The sequence below is a fragment of the Pieris rapae genome, chromosome 18 (genome assembly GCF_905147795.1).
Source record: "Pieris rapae chromosome 18, ilPieRapa1.1, whole genome shotgun sequence".
NCBI classification, from domain to species: Eukaryota; Metazoa; Arthropoda; class Insecta; order Lepidoptera; family Pieridae; genus Pieris; species Pieris rapae.
In genome coordinates, this window is record NC_059526.1 from 447257 (window position 1) to 473339 (window position 26083).

Genomic DNA, 26083 nt, shown 5'->3' on the forward strand with positions numbered 1-26083 from the left:
GAATGCCGGAAGTGAGAAAGGTTTTATCCCCAATAGTCTTTTGTGTTTCAAATCTAAGACCAAAAGTGGAGATTATCACGACGAGATGAATGGAGATAACTTCAGTAAATGGCTACAAGAAAAGCTTATCCCAAACTTAGAGCCCAATTCATTAATAGTGATGGACAATGCGTCATATCACTGTATTAAAATAAATAAACGCGTGACAATGAACAGTAAGAAACAAGAGATGCAAGATTTCATAAAAAAAAACAATCTTTCATACTTGGAAACCATGAAAAAAGCAGAATTGTATGAAATTATAAAAACAATCAATCAGGAGAATGTCTACTTAATTGATGAAATATTAAAGAAACATGGTCATAAGGCTGTAAGACTTCCGCCTTATCATTGTGACTTTAATGCAATAGAATTCATTTGGAGTTCGTTCAAAAGAATATTTGCAGACACAAATGTTACTGGCCTCTCTGAAAACATGGAACAGAGAATCCATAGTGCATTTTCCAAAATAACTGCTGAAGAATGGCAGAAACACTGTAATCACGTTATAAATGTTGAAAATAATTATCGTATGACAGACAACCGCCTTGAAACAGTAATGGAACCATTTTTAATTGATTTGAATAGCAGCGACTCAGATTCTTCTGACACAGATGACTCTGAAGAATTCATGGAAGGAATAATGCCTCTAACAGACCATAATTACTATAAAAAATATTTTTTTGTTATTGAGTTTTTTATTTACCTTTAATGTAATATCTAAGAATATCCATCAATCCAAACTAAACAAAAAAAGTGGCAACACAGAGGGTTGTAGGAGGCGCCGCCACTGGAACGCCAACTTATACTTGACAGTCTATACGGATTGTTTCTTTATTAGTTCATATTAGACAGATATACCCATTGTTTCCATAAACTAATCACAACTTCGATGTGACAGTTAATGTCAAAACTTATATGACACGTAGGCCTTAGAGTGTATGTGGTCTACAAATGTCAATCTTATTGATAAATAAGTTATTACGAAAACAATATAAATAAAATAAAACAAAAAACCCGTTCCATAATTTAAATATAAAAGTATGAAAGAAACCACAATTTGATCGGATAAAGTAAGTATTTCAATGAAATAGAATTCACAAATTGTATAGAATAATATAGGCAGATCCTAGAATGTATAGCTGGGCATAAGTGGAGCGTATCATGAAGACCAGGGCATGAAATAATATGACTTAGTGGATGCCACCCACATGAAAGTATAAGAACTGGAAGTGAGTCCCCAACGATGATGACCAGTGGAGAATTATTGTGAATAAGGCCAGGACCCGTCAAGGGTTGTAGCGCCACTATGTATGACGGATGTATATATACAAATTAATTAAATTATTATTTTTTTGATCATTTAGTTTTAGTGACAAAGTGTTTTAGTTAATGTGTACAAAACATGTAACCTTATATATATCTTGCATTAAGATTAAAAATAAAACAACATTTAAATTTAATATTTATCGAACGCAGGCGTAACAATTTTCATAATTTGCTGGAATTTCATACAACTCACAATTGACAGGTACAATTTAATTATCCAACCAATTTGCTACGCAATCCAACGTAATTTCCGTTATAATTGCATCGTTGTGTTTTAATTAAACCCTTATCGGGCGTTCGCAAACAAGTAGTTGACGCAAACTCACGGGAATTACGCGAAATTAACTCTCAAACTACGTAAGAGGTTTTTACGTTCATATTACAAAGTATGTTTGTTGGTATGCTTACCTCTTTAAAATTGGATGATTTTATTAAGATATATAATTCTATTGCCCCGGAGAACAAAGTCGTCAAACACGGTTTCAATTATTACGCATTTTTTAACTTCCTTGATGTACATATACTTATATTTTTTTCAAAATTTTTGCAACACATTTTATTATTAAAAAACACGAGTATGTTTTTATTCTTAAAATGCTTTTGCTCTAAAGTATAATTAGAAAAAATACAGTACAGAAAAAAAGGCTTTCATTTGTTATTTGAATATCTGTATTTGTAATATTTTAGTATCCTAGAAATAGTAGCATTACCTTCCCGAAAAACATAGATTTTGGCAAGCAAAGAGACAAGAATTATGCAAGAAGCTATGTATGTATAAAAATATTTCTTTCAGACGTAATGTTTATATTATATATATATATATTTTTAAATTAAAAATGTATATTACAGGGTCTAGATAAGTTATGCATAGAGAATTTATTTCATAGCTTACAGTAACTTCATGGAACCACACGTAGCTACGTGAATAATGCAAATGCGTAGCTCGTAGCGGTTCGTAGGCGTCAAACCATGAACGCTTTGTTCGTAAACATACATTGAACCTTTGACTGCATACATTATTCAGAATGCAACAGAATGCTCTAAATTAGTAGCGATTATAGTAGTTTATTTTCATACATTTCTTTATTATAGTTTAAGTATGTACTTAACATATGATTAAATTATGTACATAAACTGCGTATTATTTTATTATACATATTTTATTTGTAGTATTATATATTTATTTTATTTTACTTGTGATAATTGGATACGTCAACAAACAGTCCGCTTTGCCACGATCAATCATTTTGTTTGATTTTCATCTCCGCTGATTGAAATTGAACTGATATTAGCTGCAATTTATCAAAAACGAGAAACTTATATGTATTGACGTTAAATAATGTTTTGAGTTATTCAAATGTGTTTACGAAATGTATGTATTTTATTATTATAATAAATACAAATATTTGTTATATTAATATCCTAATTACGAACGTGACCAGCCTTATTTCTACATCTGCTTTCTACAAACGTAGATAAAGATAAAGCAAATATTAAGTGTGTTTAAAAGCGCGTTGCCGGCCTTAAAGCTAGTGGTACGGTCTGCTGTGGTCAGGTAATACCTGACATGTCAGCCGATGTCAAAAAGTGGTCATGCGTGGGAAGAATGCCTTAAAAAGGGCACTTTCAAGGGAGAACGGATGGAATTACGTATTCTGTCTTGACCTCTGATCATGAAATTTAGCCGCAGATATTGATCCGAAAACTTCGTCGTTCGCTCCCCATGGTATATGCGATAGAACTTAATATATTTGTTACTATCACATAACATATCAAGTTTTATATTCCGAATATATTATATTGGAATTACCAGGATTTAGTGTTGTGTCTTAAATGTTTATAGTCTATGTTGTTATGGCTCAAGAGATACAAATAGGCATCATATTTCATTATGTACATATTATCATTATATATTAAGAGAAATCTTAACTAAAAATCCATATCAACAATATTTGAAAATAACACAGGCTTTCAGGTAAATAATTACAATATAAATATTTTAAAAAACTAGTTAGATAAGTAAGACCGATATATACTATAAATATGTAACCGAATATATGCTAAATATAATGTATAAAAAACCTTCTTCCAAGCTCGTATACTTGAATAAGTAAGCTCTTCGAATAAACTACAAACTTGTCGAGAGTTTCAGCTTCTATTTTTAGACGGAGCTTTCAGCAATTGATTCTCGTAATATCCGCTTATGTTGTTACTTCCGGTCGTATTCACTTGCGATTTGATTTCAAAATCACTTTCACACTATAGCTTTGAGAAAATAATGTTGCAACTTAAATTAGGTGCACTACTATGAATACATCTTTCGAAATTAAAGTGCCATTTTATAAAATTTTAATTATAAAGTAATTTTTATTCATGAAACGTCTTCGTTGGAAACGTGAGATATAAACCTGCTTATCTGTAGATAATAAAAGATAACCATCTAATAAAGCACATAAAATTGAACTTGACTTCAACAACTGTCAGCGTTGCCTAGTCGTAGTATTGATTCATTTTTGTGTGGGTTTGATCCCAGACGAAAACACTGATCACCTACCTTTCTTATCAGAGATCCATCTTTCTAATTGCGTATTGAAACGACTACAAAAATATCAAACTTATATACTCATAAATGAAACTAGAATTATTTTATAGTACGTCTGTGATAATACCAATTCGTTATACTTTAGGTAGTTATTTCCAAAATATTACACAATTGAGAGTTACCTCCGAGGAAGCGTTTAATCGTATGGAAAGAATTGATTATTACAGCCATTTAATATAAAATGTGACTTTTCCTTAACTACACCACGATTTTATGTTATCAGAACCTTTGATATATCGTTATATGAACTGAAATTGCCGAAGTTTTAGGATATTGTTAGCATACCAGTAATTAAAAATTTGAAACAAAGTCAACCTTAAACGAATCAAACATCAAACTTTAGTTACACGCCTGGGCGTGATACTCGATGATACTCGATAAAATGTAATATTTTATCTGGATAAAATATTACATTTTATCGAGTATCATCGATTGTAACCCAACTTTCACGTTTTTCTTAGAAAATCTCTCTTTCCTTAGCCTTTTATATAAGCAAAATTAAAGTGAAATAACATGGAGAATTTTGTGAAATTTAATATTCGTTCTAAAGGTTTGAAATCGGACTGTTATATTACTTTTACATTTTTTTGTTTTGTTGTTCAAAAGTGTTCCGGTGTTTTATACTAAACGATAAAAGATATAAATAATAAGTAAAGAAAAATACTAAAACCGAAAATGTTCCTATCAAAACTGTTTCTAACTTATATATGATAGGTTTTGCTAAAAATAAAAAAAATGTCATAAACTCTAAAAAACACGGGACGTAGGGAAAATAAGATTGTAAGATCGATTTGAGTTAATTAAATATAATTATTATCAGACGTAGTATACGTACGTGTATACTTAGAATTGTGTAAATGAGAACAGGTGCAGAAACTGCTGGCAATTATTTATTCAATCATTGATGCATTATTTAAAACTGATGTACACGGCCAGTGGTAAAAGAGGCAATAAAGACAAGAAAAAATATTCACTTTACTTTATTAAAATAAAATTACAAATGTAAAAATTTAAAAACGAGTGTGACCGCCTCTTGCCAAAGTCACTCTTTAAATAATTCTGGGCATTCTTTCTGTTTTGAGGAATACTACCGTTCTTCTGCAATGACTCTTTTTAGCTCCCTGATGTTCCCAGAAATGTATGTTGCTAATACGAGATTCATCTACTCATCTAGTCTTCTGCTGTTATTAGCATATTTATTTATTCGCGTGTGATGAAAAGCAAAGTTTACTTTTATTAATAATTTGATTTGATGGGAAAACCTTCATTCTATTTTAGATGCTACGAAGAATTAATAAACGAGAGGAATATTCAAAGTTATTTTAATAACGATTATTAAAGCTCTGATAATAGGATGATAAAAATGGGATTTCAAATCTTTAAAAATCAAGAAGAAGTAGTGAAAGATATTTCATATCTTTTCTATCTTCACTTGACCGTATGCAACGTAGAGCGATTCGAATCGTCACCGACCAGTCAAGCCACTCGTAAAGACTCGTAAATACTGTTCAGAGAAGACTATGTCGAACCGGCTGCCCACTGAAATAAGTCCGAACTAATTCGACATAGGGTCCTTTAAGATAAGAACCTATGAATCCCTTAAAAGCAGGCCCAACATCCGATGAGCCACCAGCCCGCTTAGCCCCAGTCCTATAAAAATATAATCCAAATCATATGGTAAACTTACATAAATCGTTATGTAACCTATAAATTATCTTTAAAGTATCTGATAATTATCTGAAATAGAATATCAGACGTAGACTCGTTAGGTATTTCGTTAATCGTTATATTATTTAATGGCTTCTTATCAAAGTAGTTGTTGAATTTAGACTTTGTTGTGTTTGAGTTGATAATTTTAACCAAAAAACTGAATTCCAGCCACAAATCAAGGCATGACCACAATGTCAAGAGAAAAAGACAATTTTCAAGTATAAAAATTCTTTTAGAGTTAGATTTATTCGAGTATATTTAATCTGTATAGGATCTCTGTTAGATTAATAATTATTCGTTAAATATTAAAGTCCACAGCTTAATTTTGAACCGACATCCGAGAACGAAGGAACCTATTGAATTAATGAAGTGCAAGGCAATGGTCGAGGTTAAATTTGAATAATGATACGAAACAGTATTTTAGTTCACAGAGTGAATTAAACATGAATATCGATATCAATAAAAATAGTTGCCATCGCAATTCTGATACTCGTAATTGCGATAAGCATAACCTTACCAAGCAAGTAACATTTATGTACCAAAAAAGGCAAGTTTTTTTAATGTTCTATTTAAGTTTAAGTTTGGTTTTAATGTTCTATTAACAATGTTTGATTATTAATGTAGGTAATACTGTAAAAACTATATATATGCATGTTGAAAAATATATGTAGTCAAGTTATACATTATTATAATAATATGTAATGTTATTATTTATTCCCAGTGCTACTCCTAGTTATTACAAGTTTAATTAGTCTAATTACAGGTATATTTTATCTGACCGCTTATTTATCTGGATCATTGTAATTTAAATACAAATTGAAAAGATTTAAATATACTTATGACGGTTATCTAAATGTATGTTTAGAAGGTTCTGTCGTTAATAAAAAATATAATTTATTGAATACATTATAACTTTATCATATACCATTTATTTATTTATATGATGAAATTGAAATAGATGTTAAACGTTTGAGATATTAAGGCTAAAGCCTATAATTACATTCCGTTTTCCTCCTAAACATCCTCATTCCCGTAAACTAAATTCAACCTTTGACCTTTCTTAATTATAATGGAAATGCTCTATTGTTGTGTCAGCGATCTATAATTGTTGGGCAATTAGCCGGTATTATTGGTTATCTATTGTACTGATAGACAATGTTGAGGTTGTGAGTCCCTAATACGCTTTGATAATACTTAATGAAATAAAGCAAACGTACGTAATACCAGTAGCTGCGATAAATTTTCGTAGTTACTACGCGGTTACATTTTAAATCATGTATCTAATATCAAAAATCTAATAATCATGTAATGAAAATTTTATAAATATTCACGAACTATAAATTAAATATTTTATCTAGTATACGTAAATAAACATAACCACACGATATTAAACATTAACTAAACTTTTTTATGTGAAAACTTTATTATTTCAGTTTCGCGATTGCTTCGAGGGAAAGGCTACATTTGCCTCCAAAAAGCTTTCTGAGCTCAACAAGGCGACCGGTTCGAATCGTCGATGACCAATCCCTATCCGAGCGGCTTGATTCTTTGGCGTTGCATAGGGATGTGGGGTCACCCTGCATCTTCTACCGCATTTACCATGGAGAGTGTTCAGAGTAGTTGTTCGGATTAATACATGCAGCTGAGTTTCATCATCGGACGTCGAGGCAGAATACGAAATTCCACCCGTATCACCTCGACGTCCGCCGTTCCACAACTGAGCGTTAGCTCCAGCGCTAGCCCTGGGCCTGCCGCCCATGGACACTGTTTCTTAGCATCAGGTGAGCCTCCGATCCGTTTGTCCCCGTTTGTTTGGTTTAAAAAAAATATTGTAAATATGTATGTATTTTATAATTTTTGACAACTATTAAACTACACACTACAACCTTAAGAATCAACCTTCAGGTCTGGGCTTCAGATAAAATGTTTGTTAAAGTGTCAAGTACACTTAACGATGCAATTAAACAGGCTTAGTTTTTCGCCTTCAAAGTAGTTTATAGGTAATTTAGAGCTATTTAAACATATCCCATACATATTTAACATATCTCATATGTAGTCTACGCTAAATTTAATTAAAAACTCGAACTGTAACGAAATAATCGGTGTCGTCATAAGGCATTTTCAGCAATGCATGTAATGCTTCATAAAAGATATCCACTGTAGAAATTATTTTTCTAAAGCAAGAGAACAACTTACCAGCAGCAACAAGTGGCTAATGGCTTCAGGCTTCATGTAATTTACGATGAAATTATACAGAAGGATTTAAATTTTATATAACTTTTAAAGCTTCTTTTGTGGTACTTGCAGTTTCACTTTGAGATAATTTTGGGGATGGATATATGAGAAATAATAATTATTAGAATACCTGATGTTAAATACGATAATGTTTTAATACCATTTTTGTTTTGGAGTTTATAACAATAAAAATTAACTTATCAAATGTAATCAGTAATTTTACTTTTATATTCTTGCTATGTCATCTCTTGTAATATATATTTTATTGTTTAATCACAAAACTGCAGCTCTTCAGTTCATGACGAATGAGAAACATGAAGATTATTATTTTGATTGTTACGTGTTTGGACTGACAGTGTTAAGCGTGTTCTACTGTCGTCCTAGTTGGAATTAATTTCCTTTGTGTGTTAGCAGACTGATCAAACGGTGCAAGATCGGTGAGGAGTCCGTTTTTAATCGGAGCAAAGTTAGTTTGTCAATTTCATAAATTTTAAGACAGTCAAACTTTATTAATATGTAAACGAAAATATTTTTCATCTCTTTTACGTTGTGATGCGAGTACTTTGGTTAAAACAAACTATATTTTTTATTACGATATATCTTAACAGGCAAATAAATATTTGAAATTATAAGAACAATATTATAAAAGGTTACATGAGTAGAAAAGTACTTGTAATAATTTCAATATAATAAATTACAATAACCACACTATTTCTAGAAAAATGTATTATGTTGTGGGCGAGGGACGAGAATCTTATTTCGCATCTACTCAGCTATATTCAGGGCCGGAACAGTGTTACAAATAATTTGAAAATATATTTATTCTCTAGAGGTGGTTCCTTTTAACCACCAAAGTTTTATGTAAGAACTTAAGTAACTTAATAGAGAAGATTTTCTGACGATGATGGGAATGTAAAAATGTGTCTGAAGCGACTGAAGAAGCAACATTTAATTTTTAATAATATGATATTGTACAATATAACCTGTTCAAGTTCTCTATATTTTTTTTTTCTCTATAACTTAGTAAAGTACATAAGCTACTTTAGTGCAATTTACCTCAAGTGGTAATTATCTGAAATATCAACGTTTTTTTTTCATACTACATGGGCAGGGACACCCATGGACACTCAACGCGTTAATGGCGCGCGAGTTGCCAGTCTTTTGACAGTTGATACGCTCTTTTCTTGAAGGACGTTAATTCGAAATAGTTAGGAAATACTTCAGTATTCGTTAACTTACATAACATAAAATGTTTGTATTAAAAGTATTAAGGAATACAAAAATAAAACCTCACTGCTTCGTCCCTGTTTTTCTCAAGACAAATAGTATGAACGTCTACAAGATGAATACAGCCTGACACCTTCGCACTTTATTAGTTTATCCGAGCCCTCGAGACTCGTCTCCCCTATAACTATAATCCTATTGCATAAATTGGATGAGACATATGGTAAATAGAGAGAAATATTTTATAACGCTGTATCCTATTTTAGGTTTGTAAGAATGAGAAACTTGGAGGTTTTGTATGCTTTTTATTATATATTGACAAAATAATACCTGTTTACAGTGACACCTTAATACATGGGAAAAACTTTTTCTTGGCATTTCTTGATAAGAAAAATCTTACCTTTGTGATTGTTACCTTAAAAACCTTATTCATAAGAGTTAAAACAGTAACTAAAGTATTCTTTCATCCATATCAAGCTATGTTTAATCTATGATGAAGATAACATAGTTTAATTTAAACGGTACAAATTGACTGATTTTGTTTTTGCCGCAGCCGTGACCACGCTCGAGCCAAAGAAGAAAGTAACAAGAAATACTGGACTAAGAACTGACGTAACTCATTTCTAAGAGCTGGAACTTTTTATTTGTTTCCTTAGCAAATATGTTTCGCTTTTTAGTGGCTTCATTGACAAAGTATTTTGTTCATCTTTCTACGTATCTTTTCTGAGGCGCATTTTTTTTTATACTACGAGTATTGCGTCGCGCCTCTTCCCGTCTCACCTCTACTGCCATACATAATCAATTATTAACGATTAAATACTAAAATATTCAAGCTTAATGACTTTGTAAACTGGCGATTGGTAAAAGCCTATTTTTTGTTCGTTATGAGACATATATTTCTTGAAAACAATATTATTTTTGAAAAATTGCCGTCGTTTTCAGAATCGGTACGCTCTTTTAAGAAGGACCCTCAGTGTTATTGATTCTTCAATGTCACGTGAAAAACTGCATTGTGGATCGACGGACTTTGAGGTAAGAGAGAGACAGTTATCTCATACATAGTTAATTATACATTTGGAACTTCAGAGTCATAACTCAAATAGACACTTGTCTACCACCAACTTGAAATTACTGTTTGTGTCGAAACTTTCTCACTTAAAGTTTTCTGACGTGTAATTAAATCCTAAAACAGATAAAAGTTTTGAACATCTTAGTTTGTTTTATTTAGCATTGTCATAGTGTATTAACGTCACACTTGTGACGTTTTTCTGCATAATGTTATGTTTTATTTAATATGCCCTCACGAACTTCGTTTCGCTTTATTCTATTTTTTTTACAAACATGAATTTAAACAACGTTAGAATTTTATTTTTTATTCAGTTATACGTTTATATTATACGTCTTTATCATTTAGTGTTTCCTTTGCAGGTTTTTGTAAGAGCGTACTGGAAGGTGGAGACCGCTACTCCTACGTATAAAACTCAACTAATTGATGAAGCAATTAGTGCCGGCGCATTAGTGACATCTGGCGAGAAATGTTTGTGTTTAAACTTGTACTTTATTGTTTATTTTACTGCAACAAATTTGCTTTATATTCCAAACATTACTAAGATTATAAATATTACCAACTTTATGAACTTTTAGACCAGGGTTGATAAGTTTTTAAACCAAAAAAAGTAATAGGATTTTTTTATTATCTACAACTTTACCATTTAACTTTTTTCCAAAGGACTTTTAGTTTTGCCGAAAATCGTTTTTTACCCTTAAAAACTCACCCCCTTTTCCTTACCCATTTCAGATCGCACGTAAATTATTTTTCCTTTAATTTTTATAATACAATTCTCTCTTTATCTTTTTCCACAATTTTTTACTATTTTTTTTCACTTTTGATTATTTTTAACTTTTTAAAATTTGTATCTATTTTATAGAAAATCATTAGTAATACTATGTAGATTAAGGATATTGTAAATACTGTATATTTTTGTGTTGGAAATAAAGTTACAAACTTGGTGTTTAAGTATCATTAGAAAAATTACGTGAAATAAACTAAATTTAATTTTGTAATTTGTAGTGGTAGAATAATCATCATTTATTCTAGTTATTTAGTCAATTTCTTACTAAATCAATTTATGTTTTTCAATATTTTTTATCTTCAAAAAAAGGAAGCCATTCTGTAATTCAACAAGAAATCGGCAAAATTTTAAATGGAACAACAAATTTCAAAAGTGGAATTTATTTATAACTCGCCTATTGAATGCTAAATTCTATAAAAGTCGAGTGTCGAGTTTCGTGTTCTAAAGAACCTTCAGTAATAGTTCGAGAAGCATTATTAACTTATCAAACAGGCTTCAATTTCAAATATTGTTCGCAAATATAGCTTCATAGCGATTATGACAAATTTTTAAATTATCACTTAGGTTGTGTAACAAAAGACATGTAATGTAAAACAAAACTGGTTCCGAAATGTATCAACCACATTGTTTATTTCACAGAATGGGGTGAGAACATTAACATGTGTTTAGCACCATCAAACCCAAAACATGGAGTATTACAAGTTCAAAGTACCGTCATAGTTTCCGGACGCTCATAACCACTTAGGACATAGAACACTAAACAAAACAAACAGGAGATGGTAGATAGAAAACTCTTTAATACATCTTTACAACATGTCTTAATTTATTTATTTATCCTTTGTCGCCTTATACAAAAACACACATAACAAAAATAAAAAAAAACAGTTACAAAAGTTATAAGGCAAAGGGCGGCCTTATCGCTTACAAGCGATTTCTTCCAGGCAACCCTAATGAGAGACAACGATAAAGAAACACTAATAGAGGGTAGAGTACAAAAAATGAAAAATAATCAACAAATCAAAAAACTTAAAACAAACGTTAACCCATTAAGTGCGTGAGAAGATCCAGACGTCCATCAGGTTCTGGAGAGTAATTAGACTCAAAGTTATCAGCAAATATTTCTGCTATCATTAATGGCTCAACAACAAGTTCATCTGCCTCATTTTTTAAAACCGATGGAATTCCTGTTATATGTAGAGCTGAATTGATTTTTAATGTATGCATAAAAAGATTTTGTACCAGTATCAATGACATTTGATTCAATTTCCCTTCGTCGTTTTCTTGTAAGTTAAATTAATAAATTATTTGTATATCTTCTGTACATGCTATCAGTCCTGGCTATTCTGTACAAACGCCATAGTTCTATTTGCTTCTTAGTTAGATGTAATATTTCATAATTTATCTTTTGGTTAATCGCAACGTTTTTTGCTGTATTTCAGCCAACTGAAACTTATACAATCTTTTTACGGAATTATAAAGGCAAGGTCACTGACCCCAAAGCTATTTCTGATCTATTTTCTAGTGGGTGGATTCAACAGAGCATAAAACAACCCACAGCACTCAGAATAACGAGTACAAGGCGTTCGCGTATTATCGAAAACGTTACAGTTCAACGCTTTCGGATTTACATTCGCTTAATAGGATTTCCCGCTATCTGCTTTCCAAATAATTCAAACATTAATAAGGCTCATTTCAATACTGAAAAAATCTGTTTTGCTTTTAATTATAATAGGCAACGGGCTCTCACCCGATACTAAATGATACCACCGCCCATGGATACTCACATTGCCAGAAGGCTCGAAATTGCGTTTCTGGCCTAAAAGGCCTACTTTCTTTTCTTGAAGGACCCAACGTCTAATTGGTTTGGATATACTTTAGTTGGCTAGTTACACATTGTGGTGTTGCGCGTCCAAAACGGACGGACGTGCAGGTGATATTTATTTTGGTATGAACTATATGTATAACTTTCAACCACATTAGTCCCTACGATAACCGAATATGAACAGGTTCATGAATCGCGATGTTAGGCTGTAAAATACATAAAAAATAATGCGTGGCAAACAAAATGATTAGGCTGTTGTTGAAGAAGTTGTTTTATCATTATATGGTTTTCATAGAAATACAAGATTTGATTTCCTATTGAATTTATAATTATTAAATTCTTTTTACGTATCACGCATCAAAATCTTAAGCATTTTATATTGCTACGAAATGATTACGAAAAATTTATGTTTAATCATCACTTACTCAGAAACTTCAATTAGCAAATTCAGACTTATTAAAATTACTAATAGTATTAATATAATTAGTATTTGTACTTATCTGTCCACCTTTTTTTGTAGAACAGGGGGCAAACGGGCAGGAGGCCTAATAATGGCAATGGAAGAATAAAGCCAGCAATGAAAAAATTGACGATTTTATTGGTTGTCAAATATTTGTGCGTTCAGATATTTGTTTTTGTATTACATTCATAAAATCAGCGTCGTATGTAACACGTTAAATAAGTTCGTATCAGCTTTTAATGTAATAAATGTATTTCGTAGAGAAAGTTTATTTAAATGTCAGTCTGTTATATACACTTGTGTAAAAGTACTTTGATTAAGTAATTATATTCAGCGCCACGGCTAGTACAAATTATGTAAATTGGCGATCCTGTGTGGGCAAAGTCGGTACATCGTATAATGTACACATTATTATGCAAAACGAATGAATTTAATTCTGGCCAAGTTTTATGCGTCATTTAAGAACATCTGATGGAAAATTAAGACATAAATTTCATACAATTATATATGAATCTGTCATGTGCAGTCATTGGTGCGGGTTTGTTCAATACTATATTATATCATATGAAGTTTTACTTTTGTTACATTTTATTACATAGAAATCTTAAATGCCGTTCTAACAAATTTCGTCACTAAAAATCTGAAAAGAAATATTACCTTACCTTTACCTATACTTCGAGCATCACTCATTCCAGCTTTCTTTCGTCGTGCCCTTCAGGCAATTGACTACCCCGCGGTAGCCCAAGCTGAGGTTCGAGTCTCTCAGGAGACACCCTTGCGCTAGTCGCAGGAAACGCCTATTCCGAACGAGCTACACGGGCCCAGACAACCCGGGCTGAGCGATAAAGGCCCTATGCAGCATATTTCATCAGATACATATACCCTGATACACATTAGTCGTAGTTTCAATATCACTATCGATATATTTAAAAATATGTCCATAATTTATATATAAAATGTCTTTCATATGTATTTTTATTAAATCGAACATAGAAATAGAAAATTAATAACATAAGCCGCTTACGTTTGAATTGAAAATGTGAATAGTATAATACTCATGGGAGACTCTTTATGAGTGCAGATAATAATATAATATTCAATAAATTAATATAATTAATATTTCCTTAAGATGCACTATATTTCACAATAATATTAAATAACCAGCATAGAAGAGATTAAGCCTTAGGTTTCAGGGCCATTGTGTATTATTTTACAGTTTTAAATAAAATAAACTTAAGCTTATAATTCTCTCATTTAATGGTCTCATAAGATAAGAAAACACTGGCTAAGACAAGCACTGATATGATCTGGAATAATCCGTCAACCAGAGATTAAACAAAAGCATGATTAAAAGTTAATTAACGCCCAAGACCCGATCCATTTTAAAGACAAATTGTTTACGGTTTATCTTAAAATGGAGTTGGTTGTTTACGTGTTCTTTTGTTTTAAATCAAATAAATTTCGCAATTGTTATTTATCAATTATTTCGCCGAGAATCGAACTTAGGATTTATTTAGTAATGTACGAAAGATATGAATATATTTTAGTAATGTATAGTTCTTGGTTTATTAAGCTTTAGAGTGTATAAGAGTGTGGCTGTGTTGTACAAAAGGATTTATGCTAGTGTTAGTAAAACGGCATATAAAAAAAATTGTTTGTCTTAGATTATTTAAAACTATTTTTCGTGTGTTGTATCACAAAACAAAAGAGATCTAATAAATCCATTTGCAAAAATGTTCTATTTTGATTTAACTATAGCATCCTATCGGCAAAATGTAATTTGTACGACGCGATCACTCAATTACTGTTGTTATTACAGGCAAATTGAAACGTTATTGAGTTATCGATAAAATACTCCACGCTTTTAAAATACAAATTTTTAAAATTTTACACATTTTCACAGTATTCATTTAAGTTGCACAAATTAATTAGTTTTAAAAAAACCGGCATATTAGAACCAAAATCAACATGGAGTGACAATATAGACATTTGTGGAGACTTTTCTAGTTCTTATTAGATATAAAAAGTTAATAAAACAATGTTTACCTGCCCTATATACCTTCGAAACTTCGACTGTAAATGATTTAACAGGGCTCTTGGTGTCTTTTAAATAATTATGTATGTCTATATAAGTAGTCTTTTAATATGAAATAAATAAACTAAACTAATGTAACAAACTGGTCGAAATAGATATTTTTATTTTTTAGATTCTCTTGAAAAATACCATTGTTGTTAGATATTGATTTTACACGGCCGTTCTACGAAAAAAAATGAAAATTCATGTTGTTTAAGGATTTGAAAAATACATGTTAGTAATTATTATATATATAGCATATGCGTTTGGTGCTACATTATCTTCAAGTTTTAAATTATCTAAATCTGTAAATAGAGCGTAAAAAGAAAATACGAAACGCTTAACCAAGTCTGATATTGCGAATATTAAATCTCAGCATAAATCAAAATGGAGCTTACATAATATCCTGAATACTCAGCGAACTTGAGGGTCCTCGTTGCTGATCTAAAGATGTTTTCAATTTATGCTGGTTTGGGATTGTATTACCTTGCGTTCTTCTTTGACTGTAATATACAATTAACCGTAAAAAATGCGGGTTTATATGTCCTTATCCTACAGCTACATATGTATTTATATAATTATAGCCAAAGATGGAATACCTACATAATATTTACAAAAAGGTTCAACATTTATACATTTATAAAAGGGAAAATACATTTGACTAATTTGGCTATAATGTGTGATGGTGTAAAAATAAGTACCGACGTGAAGGTGTGTATATGAAGCTGGTGATTGTATATTATATTATATTGTATTCAACGAAGAGCGGTTTGAAGGAAACTTTTCAAGTGGCTTGATTCCTAAGCATTGTGGGATTTTTCTGCATCTTTTAACCTATTAACGATTGATAGTATTTAGAGGATATCTTCGAATTAATACCTGCATCTGAGATTCATCATCAGTTTCCAGACACAATTTGAAATCTCACACGTATCACCTCGATGCGGCTTTCTCGTCGCGAGTCATCACATTTTGTTGGACCAGCTGCCCATTTAAAGTGTTTCGTAGGCAAGTTATTTTTATTCTTAAAATGCCGGCAACGCACTAGCGAGCCCTCTCGCAACCGTATGGCTTTGTGCGTGCATTGAGCACTTAACATCAGGTGAGCTTAGTCCGTTTGCACCCTGTACTATAAAAAATACTTAATCCTATTCCGCCATGCCCACTGCTAGTAGAGGCCAAGTAAGGTGCAATATCAGCTGCCCCCGTTATTACTCGATTGGACGAGGGTATCTTACGTTCTTTCTTCAAACTTGACTTGGGAAACATACTTTTAGATTCCTTAAAATTTGAAAATCATCAGTGTATATAACTTACTAACATAAATAAGTGATATTTATCGAAATGAAATCTTAAATTATCTTCTGAGAGTACGTTCCTCATCAACCTCCAATATCGTCTCTAGGGACTGGCCTCCAGGCCCAAGGCTATGTAGTAACATCTAGACTATCACTTAGACGTTTAATCAACATTATGCAAAGGGTTGCCACATTTAAATAGTTCGTCGGTAAATAAGCGATATTAAATGTTGCCTCATATTTAAACAGTCTACTTTCAATGTAGGTCATGTGATATTACTTTATCAAAATGTTATTAAACCTGAATCAGACAGATAAAAAATACAGAAATTAATGAAGCCACAGCCAGCATCGGAATACTTGGCGTTGACATCGTTCGAATAGTCGACGACTAATCCCTTTCCGAGCGGCTTGATCGCTTGGCGTTGCATAGAGTTGATTTACTATCGCATTTAGCATGGAGAATTAATACAGGAAATTACTTACTATTTTCTTGCTCATGGAAATTCCCCACGGTTTTATTTTAGTCTAGTCTATGCATATGTTTATAATTCCCACGACTGTATCTATTTTATTATTTTTTGGTTTTTAGTACATTTATCTTAAACATTGCAATGTATGTTTAACATAAAAAGTTTTTTTACCTATTTTTATTTTCTAGTTTTTAGTTTTTATTTCGCATTCTGTTTAATTCATTATGTGCTTCATTATTGCAAGGTTTTTTTCCCGTTATTTATAGTATATTGTATTCTGCTTGTTGAGCCCTTTCATTTGATTCCCATATTTATGGGATTGATAAAACCTACGTTATCCACCATTTTGTAGCGGCTGCCATCTTGGATTTCAATTTTTTTATAGTATATTGTATTCTGCTTGTTGAGCCCTTTCATTTGATACCCATATTGATGGGATTAATAAAACATAAATTATCCGCCATTTTGTAGCGGCGGCCAACTTGAATTTATAATGATAATGAATAAATATAATTTTATTGTCACCAAAATCCAAAGTGTATACAAAATTTCAGATTAATCGGTTGACAGGAAGATGGTGAAATTTGAATTACTAAATTTGACCCAAGAAAAAAGAATGCGAAAACAAACGGGGTGAGCTAAATAAAACCGTTTAAAAAAGAAACGTGTGGCACTCGGGGACAGCCGCGATAAAGCTATTGCATAGTATTTTTTATCAACCTATGCAATTATAATTTATTTTATTTATTTTTTATTTATGCAGTATTCTTTTTCTTTGACATTAATTCAATCTACCAGACTCAGACTAACAAGCCTATCTAGTCTGTCTCGTGCCTAACGAGTACCGGCCGCGCTTACGTTAAGTTAACGTTACCGATCTCGTCAGAGAGATGTGACACGCAGTAAGCGTTCTGTCCTGCTCTAATGCATATTGGGCGCACCTTTATTACGTCATAGTGTGTTAGGTTATTTTCGTTACGGAATTTCTTGATTCGGTGGCCGCGCTCAATGCCAGCGATAAAATCTATGCAATAGCCTAATATGAATAATTGTCAATAATAATATTGCTAAATTTTGGTAAACTCTTGTTTGGCAAGCGAGTGTTGAGTAAGAAAGCTTACCAGGCCGGATATAAATGGATGAAGCAAAAAAACAGATTCTTCAGGAGGAGGCCTTCACTAATAGGAGTTCATACTGCAATGCACGAAACAATAAACTGACCCAGACTGTTTAATAAAAAAACGAATGACATAAATTTTTGTAAAAGTATGGTAAATTGTTCGAAATGAAATTTATTAATTAGCCGCTGTTCATTAATAAGTATATGATATTGCTGGAATGTGGCAATTTATTCCTGAATACCTCTTTAATCGAACCAAATCGAGATACAAATAATTCACATTGAAGCAGGTCCTAGCGTCAATCCAATTGTTTACTCGAAACAAAATATTCAAATGATACGTTGATTTATTGGAATAAACTTTTACTATGTGTAGTAAGTTAATTACCATGGCATCAACCCTACGACCCTCACGAGTACATTAGCAACATTGATTGCGTTAGCATTGTTCATGACCTTACTTCACACATTCCCACTTATCTCCCTCGAGCCTCAGACCTAATGGATCCAATTTACTGTCTCCAACTTTTTGATTAGTACTTCGAATCAATTTAATGACCCTTTGAAACCTTTATCTAATAAAAACACATTGAAATTAGAAATAAACGCGTACTTTAAGTAAAAATAAGTAAATTTATCGAAGGTATTCGATACATTGATTTATTCAAAAGGTAAGGTTTTATTTTGTTATTGCATTAATAATAATAATAATAATCTTTATTTATTTTCTTACAAAATCTTCACAAAACTTCATACATGATAAGTTACAACTATTAATGTATGTAAATAATTGTCATTCTTCTTTTGAGGGATAGTTATTGTTTATGTGAGACTGATGCCTGCTAAAGGTTGTGCACCTGTGTTACAGGTCTTCAGGCCTCCACCACTTCGGATCGACAAAAGATAATAAATAATAGAGAATAGTCAATTATGGTTATAGTAGGTTGTAACGTTAACAAAATAAAAAAATATATACATTTGTCTACAATAGTATATACATAAGGAATGTATTAATCTTCATGCTAATGATAAACATAAATTACTTATTTATTTAAAAGTATAATAGGGATTTTTACTATCAAATAGTGTTCACTTTTAAAAGGAAAGACCAGTGAATACAACTTTATATTTGTCTATGTGCGTACAAAGGACTTGAATATTGTTTTACTTTGAATCAAAAACCACGAAAATAAAACAAAATGGCGGTCGTTGTTCTAAATGAGAGTAGGTTTAATGTTAATCCATCTTAATTCCCGACGCGTCGTCAGCGAGACTTAATTATTATCTTACTTAATAAAATTAGTTAAGCGAGAGTTAAATCAGCTAGTTTTAAACACGTTCTCTCTCTCATCTTATTTCTAACACGTTTTATGTTTAAAACAATTGTTTAATTCAGAGTTTTGACTTAAACCTTTTTTTATTTCATTCCTTATTATTTTCACAACTGGACGTTTCAAGCGCTATTCAGCGATCACATTGATGAGATTATTTCCTCTGTAATCGAACCCCATATATTAATTTTATTTTGCGCTCAGTAATTATAAAATACCTACCAATAGAAAATAATAATAATTATTTTGCCAGTAATCGAAGTTATTTTTTGTAATTTACGCTAAGTTTAATAAGATCATTATTAAAATTTTACTAAAAGAAAACTATAAAAGCGTTTTTTTATTTTAAGCAGCAGGGATTATGTGGGATTCAAATTTAATATTTAAAACCCTATCCACAAAAACCTGATGCCTTCAGCTCGCCAATGGGCGGAGGCAGATAACAGCTGAGCCCTATCCTTACCCCCGCCAACGCGAATGCCATAATAACGCCATTACTCCTACCAGGTAAAAATCTTCAAAACTTTATATTAGCTCGCTGTCCCGATCCTTCTTTTCTCCTTAACTACGTGTCTCATCATAAGTTTGATTTGATTCAGGTAACTCCCAAAGCTTGTCCAGAGTGAATCTGAACAAGCGGATAGGAAAGCTATTTCCACCATCAGTCCACCCAGTGTTTAAAAAAGGGACGAATAAGATCAACGGTTTGAAAACCAAACCGACATTCACCTCACTCATCCCTCCATTCTTGCAAAACACAATACAGATTACTCCAATGAGGTAAGGCAGACTTTACATCAGTTCATAAAAAACGCCTATTAATCTATGCATTCATTGCATATTATGCATTGTGTCATGTTTGCCGTTTTTTATTAGTCTTCGCTGAGGGTATGAGTAGCGGCGGTCGATTTCACTTCATAACATCAAGCCTCCAGAGGACTTGGACTACTACCAGATTATTTTCCTTTCTAGATATATAGTACATTTTTATCATTCCTTTTTCCTTCGTAATTTATCTCTTTACGATAACATAACAGAAATCATACTCACATCCTTCTAATGAGCAATTCTTCAAAACTTATTAAGCTAACAGTTCAGGTTTAAACGCACCATGGTTGTGAGTTACAGGTGTATTTGAGCACTGTTAAAATATATATTATACATATCAGAAGATAAAAATATTCTCCATTTACGAGTGAAATAAAAATCTCCCTTACCGTACTTTAACGTCTAAAAATAGATCAAAGAATATTTAATGCTTTGGTTATATGTAATAGTCGATGGGTTAGCTTTTCTCTTGTGTCCGTTCTGTATTTTGCCTCTTTTGCCTATTAATTCATTAAAGTACGCTACATTTTCTACAAAACATATTTTTTTTCTTTCTATATAACACATACATAACATTCTACATAACATACGACGAAAATAAAAGTGAAGACACATTAGAATGTGACAAGAGAAACGTTTTAAATTCCTTTTAGCAAATATTTAATGAGAATTCAGGCTGATTCAGTAAAGACCCTTCTTTTAATTAACGAAGACATTCCTGTCAATTAAATGTCTGTAAGAAAAGCGAAAACAAAGAATTCTCATTTACAAAACAGGTTATTACTTGAATATTTATTTTAATATAAAATGGAATTAATATATTTTGTGAAATGAATTCTATTAATATTGCTATAATTTTTTTTTTTTCAATCAGTAGTCGGGTTTCCAAAATCAATAGGCATGTACGTATATAGACGACGACTTTTAACTATCTGTATGTAAGAATTAGATAAATGAGTAGCGCTACAACCTTTTTAGGTCTAGGCCTCAGATTTCTGCATCTGTCTCATGATCATTTGTCAATCTAATAGGAAAGTAGGTGATTAGCAACCTGTGCTTGATACACGCTGTCGACCGTTTCAGCGAATGTTAAATGTGCACCTAGAAAATATCAATTGTTGCACAGCCGAAGATCGAACCTATGACCTCAGGTATGAGGGTCGCACCCTGAAGCCATAACTACTCACTGCTTTAACATACTTTACTTATATATTCAAGTAAGAATCACACAAAATAAGATACGAATTTATAAAACAAGTCGCAAAACGCTGTCCCAAAGTTAGTCGATAAAATCCCAAAAATAATAACACTCCGAGCATTATCAAAAAATATTTTGACCAAAGTTTATTTATGAATGAAAATAACTAGTATCAACTTACCCATTAATATTAACAGAGTTTCAATTACCGAATAAAATAGAGGGCTTTCATAGTTTCGAATGGTAAAAATGAAAATATTTTTTGAATTAATCCTATTTTGTTTAGAATTTTTTTTTGATAATGCTGCTGATATGTTTGAAATACGTTATTTTATTATATTATATTTTATATATCCAAAAGTCAAAAGTCAAAATTTATTTATTCATATAGGTAACATAATGTACACTTATGAACGTCAAAAAAAAAGAAATATTAAATGAATTTAATTTTACATTTCCTGCCAGTTCTCAAATCAAATCCAATTTCGTTATCTAATTGATTAAGAAATGCATAGTTGCTAATAATTGTATACTCGTACACATATTAAGAAAAAAAAAATGTAATTACGCGATGCTTTTAGCAAATTCCATCACACAAATCCTCGTATTTGGGCAATTCGTTTAGGTTCTTCTACATAAACATTTCTTAAACATATCCTATCTTGCTGAAACGTGACTTTTGGAATTCCTGTATTTCCTTATTCTTTTGTATTACATTGTAGTTAATGAACAGCGAAGATGGTCATGCTCGCTAAAATGTCATTGCGTGGAGTGGTGTCCATGCGTCGGGTTGACTTTCTCCCTAAAATATGGCGAGGGGGCCGATGGATGACCATGCGCTATACTCGTGAACGGGTGCTATTATTGGTGACTGTAATCGTGATTGCGGTAATGTAAGTTATTTCGACTTATGTATTTGCGTATTGTTCCCACGGGAATGTTAGTGCGTGCTCGAAATTCATGCCTTCTGCTGCTAGAGGACAAATCTTTGTTTTAAATTTATTTTATTTTAATCGGTAATTGCATAAGTTTTGTGTTACTCGTAATTTTAATTTTGTAGGTTTTTGTTATATACCATTAGCATTTTTTTCTTGGAAGAGATCGCATGTTAGTGATAAGACTGCCCGTCGCATGGTAAAATACTATGATTTTTATTTTATTTTAATGTTACGAAAACTGGTATAGCCTAGTCAGACTCGCTGCAAAATAATAAATTACGTTGTAAGCTGATAATAAACAATTCAGGTATTTTTTAATCGTCTAATAAGCAAAATATAAATCAAATCGGCTCTTGTACGGGATGGAAGTGGAAATACGTTAATGTTTGACGTAAATCGTAACAACAACAGACGCACGTCGGTTGCGCACACGCAATAAATTTCGCATAAACCGTTCTCATTACGCGGACATTCCAAATACAAATCGAAGACAGGGCGTGACGGGCAAAAATTCCTAAAACGTTTCCCATCGAAAGAAGGTGTGGCATGGTGTGGTTAAAGAAACTTTCTACACAAGAAAATTATAATTTGTAGAAAATCACTAATATAATTATTATCTAAGTTTCATATACAAATATTTCTTAGGATTAAGTATTTCTCTTTTTCTGCTCTAAAATAGGTATCTAAAAGTCATTAATAATTAATAAGGTATTTGTTAGAATAATTGAAGTTTATGTGAAGTGACTGCGTACGACAACGCACCTAACAATTTTAAATCACAAAATTGCGTCTGATGTTTGTGTGTTGTGACGCAGATTTGTAAAACATAACCGTTCAAAAACCATATTCAAATAAAACTCTAAAAGCTCTATAATACTAAAAGTAGTTACATGCGTCACGAGATGATCCCATATGTTTTATAGACGTAGCTTCGCTTACTATTATAATAGAAAGAAAGAAAGAAAAAACTTGATTACACTATAGCAAAAGAAAGACGTGAAAAAAGCCCTATTTCTATAACCAACTATTACATATTAATTTTATTTAAAGTGCTTTCTATATAAATTTATTTCTGTAATAAAATCGTTTTTACAGCCACATACCTGTTACGTGTAGATTTTACGATCAAATTACGGAAGTGTTTGTGTTTATTTGTCTGGCAACATCGATTGAGAATTATATATGTCAGTAATTAATTAGTCATAGTAGTTAATAGTTAATAAAAAATAAGAAGGCGCTTAAAAGCCTCAAGATGTGTTTACTTTTCGGTTAAATTTGAAAATACGATCAGTTTTGAGAGACCTTGTTTAGCTAATAGTTCTTCACAGTTTCAATATACAAAAAAGTATTTTAAGGTACTTTGAAACTATTATCGTAACGTTTAATTTATTGAAAAATATGTGTAAGTTAAGTTTATATACTATATTCCCATAAAAGTAATGTATACCTAGCTTATGTCCAAGGATAATTTATTGTGTAGACTTTTTATTATATAACATTAAAGATATATGTAATTGCCAGAATTCAATTTCAATTTTATTTCTTTAGAGATTCGTTACAAACATAGTAAGGGATCTGGTTGTTCTTATGCCTTGTGCGGTGGAAACCTTGAAAAATAGTTAAGGTTTTTATAACAAAATAGTGAATAGTTTAACTGTAAATGTATCCAAGTCATTTAAATATTAATAAAGGTTTTTTATTTTTAAAATCAAATGCAAGAATATATCTTCATTCCAACGACATTTCTTTAAGTATGAACTTAGTTGCTTAAGAGATTTCACTCACCTGTTACGCTGCGTTCAGTCACCAACAAATGTTTTTTATTGTAATAATTTCAATTTTTTCCTTTTTTTCTTTTATTGTCAACGTCAAAATTTCATTTCTTATATTCGAATTAAAAGCGATTATTTTATTGTCATGACGTGAGCGCTGTTCCGCGGCGAGGGTTCGACTGGAGGTCTGAAAGCGCTGACACGTAGGAGTGAGCTTGTGAGTGGGTGTCGGAGGGAGCGGGAAAATCACTTTTCTTGTATGCCAGAAAGGGAGGGTAAATCACGTAAGAATCATTTCAGCTAGGAAGAGTTTGTAGGCGGCGAAATTTCGCTGAATGGGGTCCCAAATTCAAAGGCTTGTCACTGACGTCAGATATGGATTTGTGATTTTGATTTGTAAACCTAATCCCAAACGAAAGGACTTATTCGGCTGAGAGTCTATCGATTCTCTAATATAACGTTATTAATAAAACCCTCGACCGAACTCTGCTAGAACTCCTTGATCCAGTTCTAAGTCTCGTTAGTAAAGTCTACCAAGACAAATCGGCTAAAGACTTAGAAATATCCAGGTATTGTTGCGATAACTTAGGGACATTTTGTAAGTAAAGCTATAGTTTCTATAAATCTCTTCATAATATTTCTGAATAGTTGAAAATTAATTAATTAATAACAGAAAATTCAGTCATATAACTGTTTATTAAAAATGAATTTTACCGAATTCAAGTTTAAAAATATGTAGATGGAATTATTCAAGCAAGCTTTTTACACTAAAGTCGTGGGCTTAATAAAATGCTTTTACGGAGATATGAATTATATTTTCCAACCTGAGTATAAAATTTCCAAGAAATATTAGTCCTACTTAACCTGACTTCAAACCATTTCTTTATAACCTGATATTTTAGTCTGAGAACACTGAAGGTAAAAACGTGACATAATTATGGCACATTGAGGCTGTTCATTGCCAATTTTGGTAAAAATGATCCTTTGCTATTTTAACTCTGAATCTATATCTTATAAATTTCAATATGTATATTAGTATTTACTTATCTCTGTTTTTAAGTCCTAGATCGGATCTAACTCGGATTTTTTTTTGCTTATTTTTTAACACTAGTAGGTTTAACTCCTAATGAAATAATTACTACTAACCACCTCAAGTGTTTAAAAAAAAAGATTTGAATTAAATTAAATAACTATTTAACAAATATATAGATACGTCCAAAGGCGGATAAAGGAGGATACCGTATTGCTATCTCTATCAATACTGACGTCATACACCACCTGACGTAGATAATTAATGAAATCAATGTCATCAGCACTTAGCAATAATTTAATTTTACTCACAAGTGATGCCCATTAACTTGAGACGTCAAGATATTTATAATTTGATTTACACTGTAAAGATATTTCAGTATTAAATAATGTTCGAATTATGGTATATCATGATGACCTTCCTCCGTGAAGATGAAGAAGTGCCGAACCATTACCACCAGCTCCAGCATTAGTAGAATGAAATTATGACAAAGGTGTGGTTACAATAGTTTTATTATTATTATTAGATGCTTCAAATGTGTGGCTGATTTAATATTAGTAATCTTTGAGAATGCATTAATTTACATCTATTCGAATATATACTAGTTTAACTGATGTTGTGGAAGGGAATGTTCGCTTTTATTAAGACATGTTTCGTGATTGATTTCTTTTCAGCCAAGTGGGTCACCCTGCCTGACATACGTTTTTTTTAATAGAAGAGGAGGCTCACGTGAAAGTTATAGTCCGG

General features: G+C 31.7%; 1 protein-coding gene across 1 annotated transcript in view; it reads right to left on the reverse strand.

The window, feature by feature from the left end:
* The window catches only part of LOC110994587, a 44121-nt gene extending 19649 nt beyond the window's left edge, over positions 1–24472 (reverse strand). Inside the window, exon 1 of the mRNA XM_022261326.2 lies at positions 24320–24472. The gene's annotated coding sequence lies outside the window, so the exon portion shown is untranslated. The remainder of the gene's footprint in view (positions 1–24319) is intronic.
* Between the last annotated feature and the right edge of the window lie 1611 nt (positions 24473–26083).